Here is a 17,500-nt window from a genome sequence, read left to right on the forward strand (position 1 = left end):
GGGGTGATGGGGTGGTGAAATTTGAACTTAATTTATCAGCCAACAGATTTGCTATATCTTCTGGCTGAGTGCAGGTGATGCTATCTACAATTAATTCTGCACATTGTTGGGTGTTGACCGTAAGACTGTGGACATGACTGAAAAATGGCTTATGGATATCCCTAGCTTTGGTGACTACTTTCACCTAAAAGTCTGCTTTCAGAGACTTGACTAGTTCCCTGATTCACTTGTTTAGACTAATGAGGGACTTCTCGCTCTGTTGTGCACATTCCCTCTTACTTCTCGACGGTATTTTCTTTCTTTTGTTGTACAATGTATCAGTACCAAGGGTCCACCAAGGTGGTTTGTTTTTGCAGCTTGACCTAAGGTTATTTTGGTCTGGTACTGCTGTTTCTATGCAGTTGTTTATATGGTTGTACAGGGCTTTTGTGTAGATCTCTCCACAGGCTTCTGTGTTTTCTAGATTCAGGGAAGCTTGGAAACTAGCTATGCCATCACTTCATAGGAGGTAGTTTGCCTTAGAAAAGTTCTTAAAGATTTTGGGGTTAGGTGGGGGCTCATATTTTACCTTTAATTTAAGGGAGCCTGCTTTCTGATCTGGCCAGTGAGGATATCACACTGGGGGGTGAGGGTGGGGGGTGCAACACTCTCCCATATTTTTGAGCGCTAGATCTAGTATATTTGTTCCTCTGGTGGGAGTGCAAACTAGCTGCTCCAGGTCATTTAAATTTACAAAGTCAAGAAATCTTTGGGCCTGCATTTTAGTGGTTATGTATGCCTCCCAGTTAATGGAGGGGTAGTTAAAATCACCTATGGGTATGGTATTGAGCTGGACAGTTAGTGATTCATGTAACTTCAGGTATAATGCATAGTTTTCCAGGTTCATGCTGGGGGACCTGTAGCTAGCATGAATATGGCAATGTATTTTTCCTGTGGTTAGTGGGACATGGGCTAGCTCAAGCATGTCATATTGTTTGACCAACCTTGAGGTATGTTTATCCTTTATGTAGAAAGATACTCTTCCACCTTTTCCTCTTTCATGTTCGATTGGTGGTCGGAATCTATGAAAGGCGTTATAGCCATGCACTGCCAGAGGGCTTTCCATGGCTTTGAACTATGTGACAGTAACTGCACAGATGTCAACATTCTCCAGGGTGCGTAGAGCTTCAAGGTAGTGCAGTTTCTTGTTGAGACTCCTTGCACTGAGCAGTAACACATTTAGCTTGTCCTGAGTAGCTTTTGTTATGTTGAAAGGTTTGTCTGTTTGGGAATGCCTAACAAAGACACTACGGGGAAGGATAATGTTTTGGCCAATATCTGAAAGCCTAGAGGTGATGGGTGAAGACCATCTCTGGCACAGTAGCATGGCCTGCAACCCATATCCTCCCAGGCTGACAAATATTGAAGCCCTTTGGAATGACACCAGTAGCTAATCTAGATGTTTAAGTTGATCATTTTTCTCTTGGTATTCTGGCATCATCCTTGGAGATGGCAGAATGCTGCTCAGTGCTAGGCTCATACCTGCCTTTGACATATAGTCTAAGAGTTCAATCATGTCTCTCTTCATATAGACCAAGGGGGTACATCTGTGGTCATTCACATCTACATGGACTATGAGTTATACTGGTACTTAGGGGTAAATGACCTGAGTGCATGCATGATCTGGTTGATCCTGGCCCCTGCCAGGTAACTAACTGTAAACTTCTCCTTAATCAGCCTGGTAAGAAGGACATCAGAGTGTTTCACAATAAAATCTCCTAGGCCAGAATATCAGCTTGTGGAGTGCTTCACCTTATGGGCTTGATAGCTCAGACATAATGAGATGTGGCTTTATGTGCTGTGATGGGAATTGTTTTGTTTGTGTCCATGTGGAGTTTCTGAAGACTGCACCTGAGAGACCTTTAAGGTTTGGGTAAGTTACATGTGAGCAGCTGCTCACATGTGGGTCTATGTGTGTGGTCATTTATGCATGTGGTGAGTGGTATGTGTTAAACGCTGACAATTTTTTTTTTGTTTTGTGTGCCTGTATCTGAGAGTCTATTCTCCAGTATCAATGTGTAACTATGTCTCTCAAATACCGTATTTGTCTGGTCAAGAATTAAGTGGTGGTCAGTGTCCATAAGGCAACTGCTACATTACCTCAGGATGCCCATGTCCACCAAGCTGGATACAGAGATTGCAGGAAAGTGCTCATCCATGGTTGCAGGTCCTATTGTGTACTTTGCAAAGGATGGGAGAGGAGGGTATATGCAACTGGATGATGTATGGGTGCTTACTAGGTGTAATCTGTAGATAACCTAACCAGCTATGTGCCCAGCACCCAAACCAGATGACCTCTGAGCAGTGATAGTTCTAAGTGCTATAATAAAATAATGCAGACCTAAATAGTCATAATTAAATGTGTAAATGCTGCTCTCCCCACAAAATAGCTGCCCAGTGAGTAATGCAGGACTGAAGTAAAGTTGTGAGGTGTTTTTATAGAGAAATTTCAACTTCTGGTGATTGCATATATACAAGGCACCATTAAATGCTACTGTGCATGAGCAGCTTCACAGAAACACAAAGCTTATATATAATCAGAAAAAGCAAGTTTTATACTAAATATGCCCTAAGGCTAATCAGGTAAGCACCCAGTGAGCTTTTACCAGCAATTCCCAGCTAAGACAGGTGAAATCAGCACTTCCCTGCCGCAAAGGTGCAGGCTTTGACCCTCTTAATGTAAAATGGCTAGTTTGGAGGCCAAGTGTTAAGGAACCACAAACAGATGCCCAGTACTAACTAAACATCACTAGAAGCAACGTGTTTCAATGCAGAACAGCAGCCCTTACAGCAGTTTGAAAATGCAGCTTTAAACTGGAAAGAACTGCAGAAGAATAATAAATAATCCCTAAACTTTTCACAGTATAATGAAAATAAGCAATTAACTTGCAAAATGATACCTAATTTCATTTGTCGTGCCAAGGTGGCTTCAGTTGCTAGCAAAATCTCTCAATGTCTCTGGCATCATTGGCAAACATTGAGCAGCTTTGGATAATACAATAATTTGACATGAGGAGATAACATTATATACTACTGTAGACGCAGAGAAATATCTTACTGCAGATATAAGAAAAAATACGTGTACCAAAATACATCAAGCAGAGGACACAGTATATGGATCATTTACAGTAGTCACAAAAGCACATGCAGGCCAGCTGCATTGAAAAGGATTTTAAGGCATGGCAACAGAGATGGACTTCTCACACACTTCAGTATTAACTAAAGGAACTGCTCCTAGTTTTGATTAATGGGTAGACTATTTTCCTCTGTAATATGTGTTTGAGTAATGATGCTTATAAGATCTGACGGTGTAGGGATAAAATGGCTTAGAAACAAAACCAGAGTTTCTTCATAACATAAATGCTCACATCAAGGTAATTCTAGCCAATTGTTTTGGAAATGCTCTTTCTCATTATAAAATCCCCAAAGTAAAGATAAAATTAAATGCTTGCTTCTTTCTTTTATTTTGTGAGTACTTACAAATTGCAAAAGCAAGTAAATGTCTTTTCTCTGAGAACAATTGTGGCATTTCGTGTGATTATACTAATTAGGAGGAAGTATGGGGTTCAGACCCTCAACACTGAGGTTACAGGTTACATGCCCCATGCTTAAAAGTACTCCTTTCAGACATTTTTTTCTGTTCTTGATCTGCTTGTTATTTTGTATGCATGTGCGTGAGTGTGTGTGTGTGTGTGTGTGTGTGTGTGTGTGTGTGTGTGTGTGTGTGTGTGTGTGTGTGTGTGTGTGTGTGTGTGTGTGCGTGTGTGCGTGTGTGTGCATGTGTGTGCGTGTGTGTGTGTGTGTGTGTGTGTGTGTGTGTGTGTGTGTGTGTGTGTGTGTGTGTGTGGATAGAGGGATTCAGTGAATGCTAGCTATTGAGTGTATTTCAGAAACCTTTTTTCTTCTATAATTTGACTGAACTAATTACCTTCAGAGTCCTACACTGTCAGTTGAGAAATGTTATTGTACATTTTATATCGGCAGAATGCGAGAACCTGGCAATAATAATAAGAAAAGCAAGTGATAACTTGAGCTCTGGGAGATGCTCCATCCTTCCAGTAATAAGGTAAGCTTTGGTGATAAGTAGCTTAAAATTAGCAAATATGGCAAGCACCACTCATATTTTGGAGTTCCTAACATAGCTTTTTTAGTCATTAAAAATGGAATTATTGTACCACACAATATCATAAACAGCAAACTCCCTGCACAAAAAAAAAAAAAAAAACTGTTGCGTATTAGTTGTTGAGATCAGTAATTAATGATTTCTTTTGTGACCTTTTCCGGATGAGAATAAAGTAAGGGTACGATTGTACTAAGAGATCATACAGTATTGAAGTATAGAAATCATTTTGCATACCTTTCCCAAAAGTAAAAGTTTCACAGTATGGTGAACATGGCACCTTATTCATTAATTTTCCTGCTATTGATCATCCAGACATCCAGTAAATAAGTTACACTGATGGTCTGGCTGTTACCTGGTCATGCAACCCCTCAATACATTATGCTACCCTAATTTAGGAGGAAGTTAATAATCTAGATCCAACAGAAGGTGACCAAGGCAGCTGCCTCGGGCCTGGTGCTGGCTAGGCTGCCCCATAAATGTTAAAAAAATGTTCCACTCAAGCTCCAATCCACATCTCCCAACACTACTTACCAGAAATATAGGCATCTTTATGAACGAAGATAGTATTCTACTCAAGACCTGAGTCTTGCCTGCAAGTAAGCCATACATGCATGCATAGTGAGCTCTAACATGTTTGTCTTCATGCCCTTCAGGGTTAAGGGTCAAATTAGACCAGCTGTCCTAAATTCCTTCATAACCACAATTCAGACATCTTGGTCAAAGCTCAGACTGCAGCCTTCAAGTCTTCATATGTCCTTTATGACAATATGCTTTAAAACAACTAATTTTACAATCAGTGCTCACAATATTTTCTTAAATCATATGGTACTGCATGTTTTTATGAAGAAGTCAAAATGACTGTCACAACACCAGAAGTGTGCAGTATGTTGATCCTCCTCTATCCACATTGTCACTGCAACTAAATTAGCACTACTTCCTACCTTGCAGTCATCTACAAATTTGGATGAACGCATTGCTAGTTAACATCTTTTTGTTTTCCACAAGGAAGATGCCAAGATTCTTACAATTAGCCAAACTGTGCTTCAATTGTTGTTAGTACTGTGTATGAGGGTACTCCCTCACTCCATCTCTCTGCACCCAATTGTCACTGGTTTCAGATATTTTAATTAAATGATTTTAACTTTCTCATTTTTTTCCAGTAAAATTTCATTTTGAATCATGTCTGATGCCTTTGTTAGGTTCAGATATGTTGTGTGAACTGTCAGACATACAGATCTGGAGACGTGTTTGTGAACTATCACAACATTTAGACAGTACGACATTACCTTTATGAACCTATTTTGGTCTTAAGATAGAAGTAAGAGGTGTAATTTTCCTAACTCTAACAGAACTTTGAATACTGCATAATCTGTCCATGTTAAGTTGCTAAGGTAGTAATTATATGAATGCAAAATAACCCAATTTAATGAACATGGACCACCCTTGGTTATTGCTGTAGTTTTGGCACGTTCCTGGTTTGCTCTAATCTAAATATATCAGGATCATTAGCCCTGCCATGGTAGACAGAGCTGCTACACTGTCCAATAAAACTTATGTCTTCAGTTTTTAGGGTTTACTCTAATGGTGCTGCTGTTTAGCCCAATGCACATTTTTTTGGTAAGTTGCCCTTACTCCATTTTGTAGGATTTTATAGGATATAACTATACTTGACTATAGAATACTGTGGCTTCCAGGACCACTTGATTAATAATGCTAAAAACCTACTCAGGAACAAATGCATACTTTCAGATCACTGATATATCACCTGAGATATCTCCATATATTCAGGTATGAAGTAAGGTGGCCACTTTCCACTGCACTGTTTTACTTAGCTTTAGTTCATATTTTAGAACTGATGTATGTATATATATATATATATATATATATATATATATATATATATATAAAGCACTAATAATAAAAAACAGTTGTTATGGATATGAAAGTAAACCAGTGAAACTCATTGCATATTGCAATATGTTTTTATTTGCAATCCAGAACATTCAGCAAGAGACTCCAACTGCATAAACAACATTGAAAGAAAGAAAAGGCTATATAGTAAGTAAAGATTAATGTAATATGATTCTTCTTCTTGCTAATAAAGAGGAAAAAGTGTTTAATTTGTATTATACTAAACATGCCTTGGAATGACTTATGTCCCAATTTAATAATATCTACTGACTTAAATTATGAAAAGGTCAAAAACTATATGGTAACAATACTGAATAATTTTAAAAGTTTTGATTAGGATATGCAAATTTGTACTTCAGAACTATTGACCCCTTCCCATAATGAATGCTGCTTTGCAATAAGATGTCAACTTTCTAAGTTGTTATGGGGAATAGGTTCTTACAAGTGCCTTAAAGAGTTTTGAACAAAACAAGACCATACGTCACTAACAGGTGGTAGGCCCTTTTGTTTTTTGGACAAAATCTCTACAGCACTATGTCAGTTATACAATACAGCTAGCCTTGCAATGATAATACACTGATAATTCTTATAATGGATAGTAGCATAACTGTGAGTTACATATTTAAACATAAGGCACCCTGTTATTTGAATAAAGAAATTATTACTCATTTTTGAGCAGAGACAATGCATGGATCCCAAAATCACTCAGTGCATAGGGTTTGCTATGGACATTCATATGTCAAATGCTCAAATTACAAATGCTCAGTCCATAAACCACAGAGGTTGCCCACAACATTACATCTAATGGGAAAGCTCAAAACTAATGTTTTTGCAGAGGACAAGTCCACAGACCATCTCCCAGATGGATCAAACCCCCCACCCACCTAAAGGTATACATATTAACTCCACAGTTGCTAAAAATTTCAAAAAAGGAGAGTCTCCAAAACAGTAAACAAATGTTTTCAACAACCATTTTGACACACTTAAATGAGTCAGAAAAATATTTTCATGAGCTCCCACATGAAGGACATGTGGGGTAAACAGAATATGAATTAAGCTGATTTTTCAGGAAGATGTGTTGTGAGAACACATGCTGAGATTTGAGTAGTGATGTTTACCCTTTTTGATATAAAATATTTTGTTAACTATCCCTCAAAGCTATCAACCACAGAACAACAGTGAAAAGATAAACCATAGTAAAAGCTCTCAGATTCTCCTCTATCGTATTTTCTTAAGTTCAGCTCTGAAGGTGGGGAAGGGGAGATTGTAAGTCATTTAGGTGGGGGGATTCCAATATTTTAGCAGTAAGGATGAAAAAAGAGTGGTGGATGTAATGTAACTGGGTCTGTGGGGACTGGAGTCGAAGTTTGCTTGGGGAAGCATCTGAAGTTGTTGTGTATGTATTTATTATAAAGTTTGTTAGATTGCAGCACGAAAGAGTTAGGCTGGAGAAGTTTGAAGATGTGACAGACTAGCAGCAACCCTTAGCTGCACTGAGAGCCATTTCATAATTATTATGAAACAACAATTACAATATGAAAAAGTTACAAAATAAAGTATAATATATAATGCAATATTAAATTCACTAAAATGTGTTGCTGAAATACAAGATAGAAATAAACAAGTAAAAATTTTACAGTTTGTAACACTGAACTTTAAAAGATTTCATGGTGATATTCTCTCATTAAGGCCTGAGAGTTCAGTTGCATTTCATTTAATCTGCCTCAGTAATTCCCCATATTCCAAACATGCTTTCCAGAGCTAACAAACACTTCAAAAACAAAAGTCTTTTAAAACCTGACAAGTAACTGGGTGCTTATATAATACATTCTTAATATTTTATTTTTAATTATCAGTTAGGTGTTGCAGTATTCTATTATATAATCCCTTTCTGTCTTTCTGACAAAGGATGCAGCCATATGGCATGCAACTGGCAAGGTGCAAACCCCCTTGCCATGGTGCAGTTGGACTTAGCAATGCATCCTCTTATCTTAAATAGCCCTTGCAAAATGTTCCCATCCCATGTTTTCTCATGGTGACAGCCCTTATAACCTTTTTTATCTATATTTTCCAAAATTTCTTTAATGTTCCAGTTTCTGCTGTGAACAAAAACAACATGTTTTCTGGTTCTTCTTCTATTTCAAAAACTGTCTGCCAAATTCTCAGTGATTATAGATTTAACTTCATTTGATCTTGCTGTAAAGAGCAAGATTAATTCTGATGAAGTCCTGAAATAAAAGTAAAGAAAGAGCAAAATAATAAAGAGCTTCTGAAATTTGATACCTTCATGTTTTGGTTATCAAATATATTCTGTCTGTCTGTCTATCTATCTATCTATCTATCTATCTATCTATCTATCTATAGTCACACAATTATAGTGTTAGCAATACACATGATGTCCAAAAATCAACTCAACAAAAAGCAATTATTTTACAAATGTATATTTATGCATAGGCTGTGCAACATCACTGGGTGGGAGGATAGAAGTTCTATGTATGAGAAAACAAAGTTGTAAAAGATTCATTTCTGCAGAGCAGCAAATGATGGTTGGTAAGGAGCCTTTGCCTGATGAAACCCACTTGTTTTATATTTAAACAGGTTGTACATGAGAATTCTTCTGTAGAGGTCTGGCTCAATCAGTCTGAGTGAGACCTGCTAACATATATAGAAACAATAAGGCCTACATGATCCTTGAAAACTCAGTCACTATAGATGCAGGGATGAGGGTAAAAAACAAAGCCATCAGCCTAAAGAATGGAGGGCAAATTTTCTTATAACAAATTCAAATGCTTCATGACTTTCTGAGTGAACCCATGATGGCTGAATCTTTTTTCACTGTTTGACATATTTAGAAATGTATATCTTCTCCAGATGTTGGGGGAGGAATAGGGTATACCATTAGAGAGACATTACTATATTGCATGCAACTCATTAGAGCCACCTGAAGAGTTTGTCTGATATTTTTGAGAATTATAGCTTTATTTATTTATTTGACATTTGTTTACCAGAAAGTCTGACTGGGTATGAACCATTTTCAATGGAGGCCCGGGGAGAAAGGCTCCACAGTACACATTAAACAGAATTAAAAAAAAATTGGACAATGGTTACAAATATTAAGACAATAAAAAAGTAGTACAATATGTGAAATGCAATTAAAGAAAAATAAGCAAAATATAACGGGAAGCAATAAAGTTGACCATACATTATATATAAGGTAGAAGAGAGTTCCCAATGTGCATGTTATATAATGATGCATGAAAAATATACAACAGAATAAGTAATAGGTCACAAAAGCCATATACTTCTGGCAGGAGAACTAGGTAGTAAATTTCAGTCAAATTCTGGGATAGATAAAGTGTAAGATTATAAAGAAAGGACATTAGAATGTTAAGGAATTAAAGTGAGGTGAGGGTAGAAAGTAGGTAAAGCCGGAATCTGTGGCAATTACTGGTTACATGCTTTTAAAATCACTATGAATAATAAGACTGGTATTTAAAATCACATGATTTTAACTTTTCAAACTTGAATCCTGCCTACTGTTCCTTTAAATATTTATTTTTCTTCTTATGTGGTCTATACATCTGTGTGTATATATATATATATATATATATATATATATATATACATATATATATATATATATATATATATATATATATATATATGTGTATATATATATATATATATATATATATATATATATATATATATATATAGGTGTGGTACACTATGTCATTCTCTTGCTTTGCTAAGTCTTGTAATTTTCTTTGGTTTAAAAGTTCATTACAAGTAAAAGTTGCTTCAGGTTTATAGTCATTTTAAAATGTTTCCCTATTAAGAGTGGGTGTTGTGTTTTCCTGCATATGAACAGTATTATATAATATGTGACAATGGTATAGCTTTAATATAATACCTCAGCCTTTACTTATTAATGAATTATCACCACAGACTCTACTGTAAGCATATTCCTGTACCACTGCAGTTAATTCACATTTTTTGCAAACAAAGAGTAAAGGTCTGACAGACAAGTATGCATAACAGAGATCTACAAGAAGAAGATACCATGTCACAACAGACTAAACTATTTATCTTACTGGAATGGAATCTAATTCCAAAACTGCCAAAAGATTTCTTGCGTGTAATTTCCAACTGTTAATATCATTCTATTTCCTGTTCATGATAGGTTGCATCAGGGGAAAAACAGTGACACATTAAAAAATCCTCTGCTGAGATAGGTTCTAAACAATCCTTGCCTGAGAACTTTCCAGCTTTTAACAGGTCTCAGGGTTGACCCCATTCCCACATGCTTCACATCCTGTTGAACTGCACTGAACTTGTACATACAGATGATAAACCAGAGTTCAATTACCCAAGGCCAGTACCAGAAAGAAAAAAAATGTTTAAGATTCTACTCTAATAACACTTATATTTTGTTTCTGATGTAAGAAATTTTTTTTCTTTGCAGGATAGAGGTCTGCAAACAAAAATGACAAAGAAGAAATGTTTAGAAAGAGATAAAGGCTTCAGTTGGTTGACACATCTGGAACCCATCAGTCTGTATCATTTGTATAGAAAAGAACATCTTAAAGATGCAACTTTAATATTTTGATTGCTTGGTAAGGTTAACAGAAATCTCACTCATAGTCAAAGAATCACCTTTACATTTTGCAACAATCTAGAGTTAGGCTTCAAATCAAACTGTCTAATGATTTAGACAGTTAAGCCATGAGATATCAGGGTCTATATTATATCCTCGAACACTTAAAAAAGCGAATGCTGATTGATCGAACTTATTTTTGCGAAACTGCAAAATATCGAAGCAGCAGAAACTCAAATTTTTTCCTAGGGAAAGAATTAGGTTGTCCGTTTGTGTTGCTTCGGTATTTTCAGTGTTATGGTGGAAAGTTACCGGTCGGATTCAGGTACGTGTGCGATTGTGTGGATTTGAGTGTTAGGGTGATTTAGGTGAGTTAGGGTTAGGGCTCGGGTTAGGTGTGTGTGCGATTGAGTGGACATGAGGGTTAGGGCAGATTTAAGTGAGTTAGGGTTAGGGAGCGGGTGAGGTGTGTGCGATAGTGACGGACCTTAGGGTTAGGGTTTGGGTTAAGGTAAATGGGTAGTTAGTGGTGTGTGCATAGTTTAGTGTAGGGTTAGGTATCAGATTTTAGGTGTATGTGTGTGGATTTCTGTTTGTTTGGTGTGCTTGTGTTGTGTGTATGTGTTTTGGATCAGCGATTTTTTTTCCCAGGAAAAACAATCGCTGATCTTACAGTTCGAGATTGTAAGCTTTCGCTTAAATTAGGTCGATCAATCAGCGTTCGCTTTTTTAAGCGTTCGATGATATAATATAGACCTAGATATTACACATGTATATGTGTATATGCCATTCCAGTAAAACCAAGGAGCAGTTCATAGCTACAAACTGTATTTAACATAATTTCTATGACTGTAGCTTAACTCATTACTATAAAATGGCAAAGCTAGTCACAGTAGGCACTCATTTAAGTCAGTAAGGCATTTGCAGATGGAAAATAAATACGTACATACATAGACACAAACATATATACATAAATAAGCAAAATAAAAGTACCATACCAAAAGTCTGTAGACTAAATGATTTGTTACTAGTGCACAATGAATGAACCTAAGTACAAAACTGTAACTTCAGCTCATTTGCTAAGCAGGTATTTCTGTTCCACGTTAACACATATGTTGTGAATCATAGCTGTTTTATTTGTTAGACTATCAAATTTGCCATAACGTGGTAAATGGTTTGAATGATAAGTTTCCTTATTTAATAACACAATTGATGTCTACCATAAATTCACTTCTTAAAGTATAAACTTAGGGTTTCCTATGTTTCATCAGGTTGCAAGTTCATTGAATTGTAGCTCAAGAAACAAACAAACAAAAAAAAAGATATGGAGTCCTGGTACATCACCTGCAGGACTCACGTTAACACCTATTTTCTAGGTTTGTTGGGGTCAGTTTTGATGTTTTTCACTGAGCAGCAATTTGACATCAATCTCTTCTTTAGTAGCTGAATGAAACAGTATAGACATACCTCTTAACTGCCCAGATTTTTACAGAATGTCCTGACTTGTGACTTATATTTTTTGTCATGGTTCTCATAAAATGTGTGGTTTTCTGGCAAACCACTGAGGGCTGAAGTCAATAAATGATAGATATTTATGTTTCAGACATCATATCCTTCAAAAAATGTATTCTAATGCAAAACCTGTTACTGTGGCAACTTTCTAAGTTTATATGAGCAATATTTAAAATATACCCTTATTTGAGTCCTTTGTCCCCACTATTTTCAGATTTTGTCTAAATTTCTTGGGCTAAGAGGTTGAGAGGTATGAATATAGATGTAAAACATAACTCAGATGAGTCATGATGCAGATTGCTTTTTTTTTTAATTTAATAACATGTACTGCACTTTATTTCTCTGCCACCATGCATTAATGTCACCACATAGTATTAGAGCCTATAGCATCTGATTCGTTTCTGACATTTTCATGAATTCATCATATTTTGACAGCTCTGTGTTTTGTTTCTATGTTTTTCAAATGTTTTGGCCATGAACTGTTTTCTGAACTGCAGATAGCTATCAGCTATCAATCTTTTATGCTCACCACATTACAAATACTTTGGAAACCCCTTTACCTTGCCTTCCCCTCAAACCAAGGCCTCTTATAGCAATCACACAGCAGTTATTCAGTCCTGAGACATACTTCGATTTTTAGCCTACATCATCTCACCTGCATGATAGCTTATCTCTCTCTCTACTGGCTTCCTTCAGGGTTTACGGTTAAGGTCATGACACAGCAAACATACTTTTTCCTTTGGATTCTCTGCTGCTAGAAGTACGCAGAAATATATATATGTGACCTTTGGTGAACATATATTACCCAGTAGAACATAAGGCTGTAACATCACCAAATCATAATTTCCCCTGTTTTTACACCTGAAAAATGAGACATCTAACATTTTCAGGAGGGTATCTTATTGCTTAACAACAATGCAGGAATGTGTGCTACCTATTTTCAGAGAGTTTAGTGGACTAGGTTTTTGTGACATGCTAAGCCCTCAATTTGTTCCTGTATTGTTTTCTCTTCAACCTTTGAATCCATAAACTTACATGTTTTGATCTTCTCCATAACTCACTTTAACTACATTTATTTTCATTGCATTTACTCTGAAAATCGCATGGGATAATATTCCACAACATAAGGACAATCCTGTGAGCTGGGCTATAAAATGTTAAAATAAAAGTAATAAGAAAGAGAACTAAGATGACCTCATTTTTTATACTATATGCCAATAATAAGGTAGAGATCTACACTAAATATAATTTATTGACTAGGAATATAGTATCTCCACATGTCCCTACAAAAACCTATCATTTTCTATTTTATCTTTGTATTATTTTTAATCTTTACTAAGCCCACAGATCATGTTGTTATTTTTTCTGTTCTAGTATTTGCAAGTAACTTGTTATCTCTTGCCATCTCTTCTTACACAGCTTATAAACTGATTTATTTGACATTTTTGTTCATTAACTCACTCCTTTATGTATCTAGAATATACCATCCCTATGGTCCTAGGCTTGCTTCACATGGATGGTGACAAAGTCTACCTAATTCCACATTTCATACACTGATCCGAAGGATATTGCCAATATCCTGGCAGATCGATTCAGTGCCAACTTCACCCCCCCTCTCACCCCCTAAATGGCCCATCTCAATACTGGAAGATTGCCAAATTCCAGTAATAACGGCCACACAGGTACAAAACGCACTCTCTAAAGCCAAGAATACAGCATCCATGGGACCAGATGACATCCAGGGCTGTGTACTACATGAACTACAATATGAACTGGCATCTCACCTAAGTGTCATGTTTAATCATAGCCTCACCTCAGGTTTCGTGCAGCTACAGTTATCCCAATCCACAAGGGGGGATCCACCTTGGATCCCGGAAACTACCGTCCCATCAGTCTGACAAGCCTTATCTGCAAGGCCATGGAGCGTATTATCATGGAACTTATAAACAAAGACATTGGCAACCTTCAAACACTGGACCCCACCCAGTTTGGGTTTGTGAAGGGCCGATCTTGTCTCCTGAACCTGACTTGACTTCTTTGAATCAGTCTCCAGAGCCATGGACAAGGGTAAGATGGTCCACACAGCCTATCTAGACCTTGCCAAGGCCTTTGACACCATACCCACTCTGGAATCATAGATAAACTTACTAAGTTGGGCATTAATCCCTATGTCACCCAATGGGTTGCTAAATGGCTTACTGATAGAACCCACACTGTAAAAGTAGCAGACTCCAAATCCAGCTCCAGACAAGTGACAAGTGGAATACCTCAGGGTTCAGTCCTGGGGCCCCTCTTGTTTGGCATCTACTTCTCTGAAGTACAGGTCAACACTAAGGGACTCTGGCTAACAAAGTTTGCAGATGACTGCAAACTGGGAGCCATTATTGAATCCCTAAATGATGTGGATACTCTACAAAAGGGCCTTACAGAAACAGATGCTTGGTGCCAGAGCCATGGGCTCAAGCTCAATGCCAAGAAATGTATTGTTATCCTCTTTGGGAAAAAACATGTATCCATGAATTACCATATAGGTGGCAGCACACTAAACACAGAAAGTGTGATAAGAGACTTAGGGACACAGGTGGACAGTGGTCTCATCTTCGATAACCACATCACCACAACAGTCAGGAAATCCTTCTATGTGGCACACCTCATCACGAAGGGCTTTTCATCCAGAAAAAAGGAGGTCATTGTCCCACTGTACTCATCCCTCATTAGACCCATTATAGAATACAACACCCCATTTGGTATGTACCTCTCAAGACATCTGCAACAACTGGAAAGGCCTCAGAAATACCTCACTAAAAGAATCACAGGCCTAAAGTAGATGCCCTACGCTGACCGCCTTAAAAAACTCCAGCTATACTCTGTCACATATCGTCTACTCAGAGGCAATCTCTGCTTAACATACAAGGCCATGTCAAACCCAGAGCTGTTGGACATGCTACACTTAAAGAAATCCCAATCCCTCAGAGCTACATGCTCCAGGGATCTAAACCTTGTCATCACAATAAACAAAACATGCTGGAGGGATAGGTTCCTGACCCAGAGACTCCCCAGACGCTGGAATAGATTGCCCATACATGTCAAGCAGAGTGCCTCTTTGGACCTCTTCAAGAGGAACCTTGACGATTGGATGGGAGAAAGGAAATTCACCCCAGGGATCACGTCAGTCGCCCTGCTAGACAGGGGTCCAGGAAAGTAAATAATGTGGGAAGAAATAGCCAGGGAATTGTTATGGCTAGGCTTGTATAGGCCCTAGGGCTGATAGCCTAGTACCAACCTATGAAGCTATGAACCTATGAACAAGCAAACAACTTTTAGATCCTGGGGAATATGATATGATGATATATCAGGTTTGTAGCAGGGCAGACCACCTAGACTTGTATCTCATATGTTGTCTGCCAATGTTTATATCAGTAATAGTTCACACCATACTGGTGATATTTTCAGGGCCACAGCAGTCAACTAGCCTAGCAATGTATATAGGTATTTTGAAAGGGAAGGATCTTTGTGCAGTATAGGAAACAGACCACTACAGGCATTTCAGGAAAAACAAATGTGCATGTCTATCAAAGGCACATGGTACTTATTTTCTTTCTAGGATTAGCACGGAACATTTTGCTATTAGGTTATAGGTTCATAGGTTCATACTAGGCTATCTGCCCTAGGGCATTTATAAGCCTAGCCAGAGTGTGTTTGGCTTTCGCCACCCATTTTAAATTAATTTTGCTATGCCCTTTTTCGAGGTTAGTATACTGTGCCTCTGTCTAACAGTGACACAGAAGTGATACCCGGGGTAAACCTACGATCTCCCATCTACTCATCAAGATTCCTCTTGAGGAGAGTCAATGAGGGACTCTGCCTAACCTGGACTGGGATTTTATTCCAGAGTGAAGGGAGCCTCTGGGTTATGAATCTGTCCCTCCAGCATGTCCTATTTATTTCAGTGCTGAGGTTTAAGTCTCTCGAGCGCGTAGCTTGATGGGATTTGGATTTTCTGAGGTGCAGCATGTCCATTAATTCCGGGTTGGACATGGCTTTTTACATCAGGCACAGATCGCCTCTGAGCAGGCAGTATGCCACTGAGTAGAGCTGGTGTTTCTTTAACCAGGCAGCATATGGCATCTGTTTGAGCCCTTTGATCCTCTTGGTGAGGTACTTTTGGGGTCTTTCCAGTTGCTGCAGGTGTCTGGTAAGGTACATCCCAAAAGGGGCATTGTACTCAATTATGGGCCTGATGAGGGATGAGTAAAGAGGCATGATGACCTCCCCTGATCTAGATGTGAATCCCTTCATGATTAGGTGGGCTATATAAAATGTTCTTCTAACCACTTTAGCCACGTGGTTGTCAAATGAGAGATTGCTATCAACGTGGGTCCCCAGGTCCCTAATTACTTCTTCTGTACTTAATGGATTACCACCTATGTGGTAATTTGTGGGCACTTTGTTTTGCCAAAGGGGATGACTATACACTTTTTGAAATTTAGCTTGAAACCATGGCTCTGGCACCAGTTGTCTGTTTCTATGAGGCCCTTTTGGAGGATGCTTGTGTCGGCTGGAGAGTTGATTATGGTGCCCAGTTTGCAGTCATCTGCGAACTTGGTCAGCCACAGTCCTTCCGTGTTGGCCTGTACCTCTGAGAAATATATACCGAACAAAAGAGGTCCCAGGACTGAGCCTTGTGGGATGCCACTTGTAACTGGTTTGGAGTCTGACATGGCTCCAGCAATTCTAACCATGTGGGTTCTGTCCTTGAGCCAGTTTGCAACCCATCTAGTGACATAGGGGTTTATATTTAAGCTGGTGAGCTTATCTATAATGCCCAAGTGGGGTATTGTATCGAAGGCTTTTGCGAGGTCCAGGTAGGCTGTGTGGACCACCTTCCCCTTGTCAATGGCCTTGGTCACTGTTTCAAAGAAATCAACCAGGTTTAAGAGGCAGGATCTGCCCTTAACAAAGCCGAACTGGGTAGGATCCAGTGTCTGTATGTCCCCAATATCTTTATTTATGAGGTCCATGATGATCCTTTCCATAGCTTTGCAGACCAAGCTAGTCAGGCTTATGGGGCGATAGTTTCCAGGATCTATTGAGGCACCACCTTTGTGGAGAGGGACCACTGTTGCTGTACGCCACTCTTTGGGTACATATCCTGTGGTAAGGCTGAGATTGAACAGTAGTTTTATGTTTGGGTTTAGCTCTTCTTTCATAATACACTATTAACGTTCAAATAAATAAATAATAATAATAGTAATAATATAAACAAATGTAAACATAACTTCCTGACTGTAGAGCATACAGTAAATTTGTTAATGATT

Source organism: Protopterus annectens, chromosome 2.part1 (assembly GCF_019279795.1).
Source record: "Protopterus annectens isolate FY-2018-M chromosome 2.part1, PAN1.0, whole genome shotgun sequence".
In the NCBI taxonomy this organism is placed as follows: Eukaryota; Metazoa; Chordata; order Ceratodontiformes; family Protopteridae; genus Protopterus; species Protopterus annectens.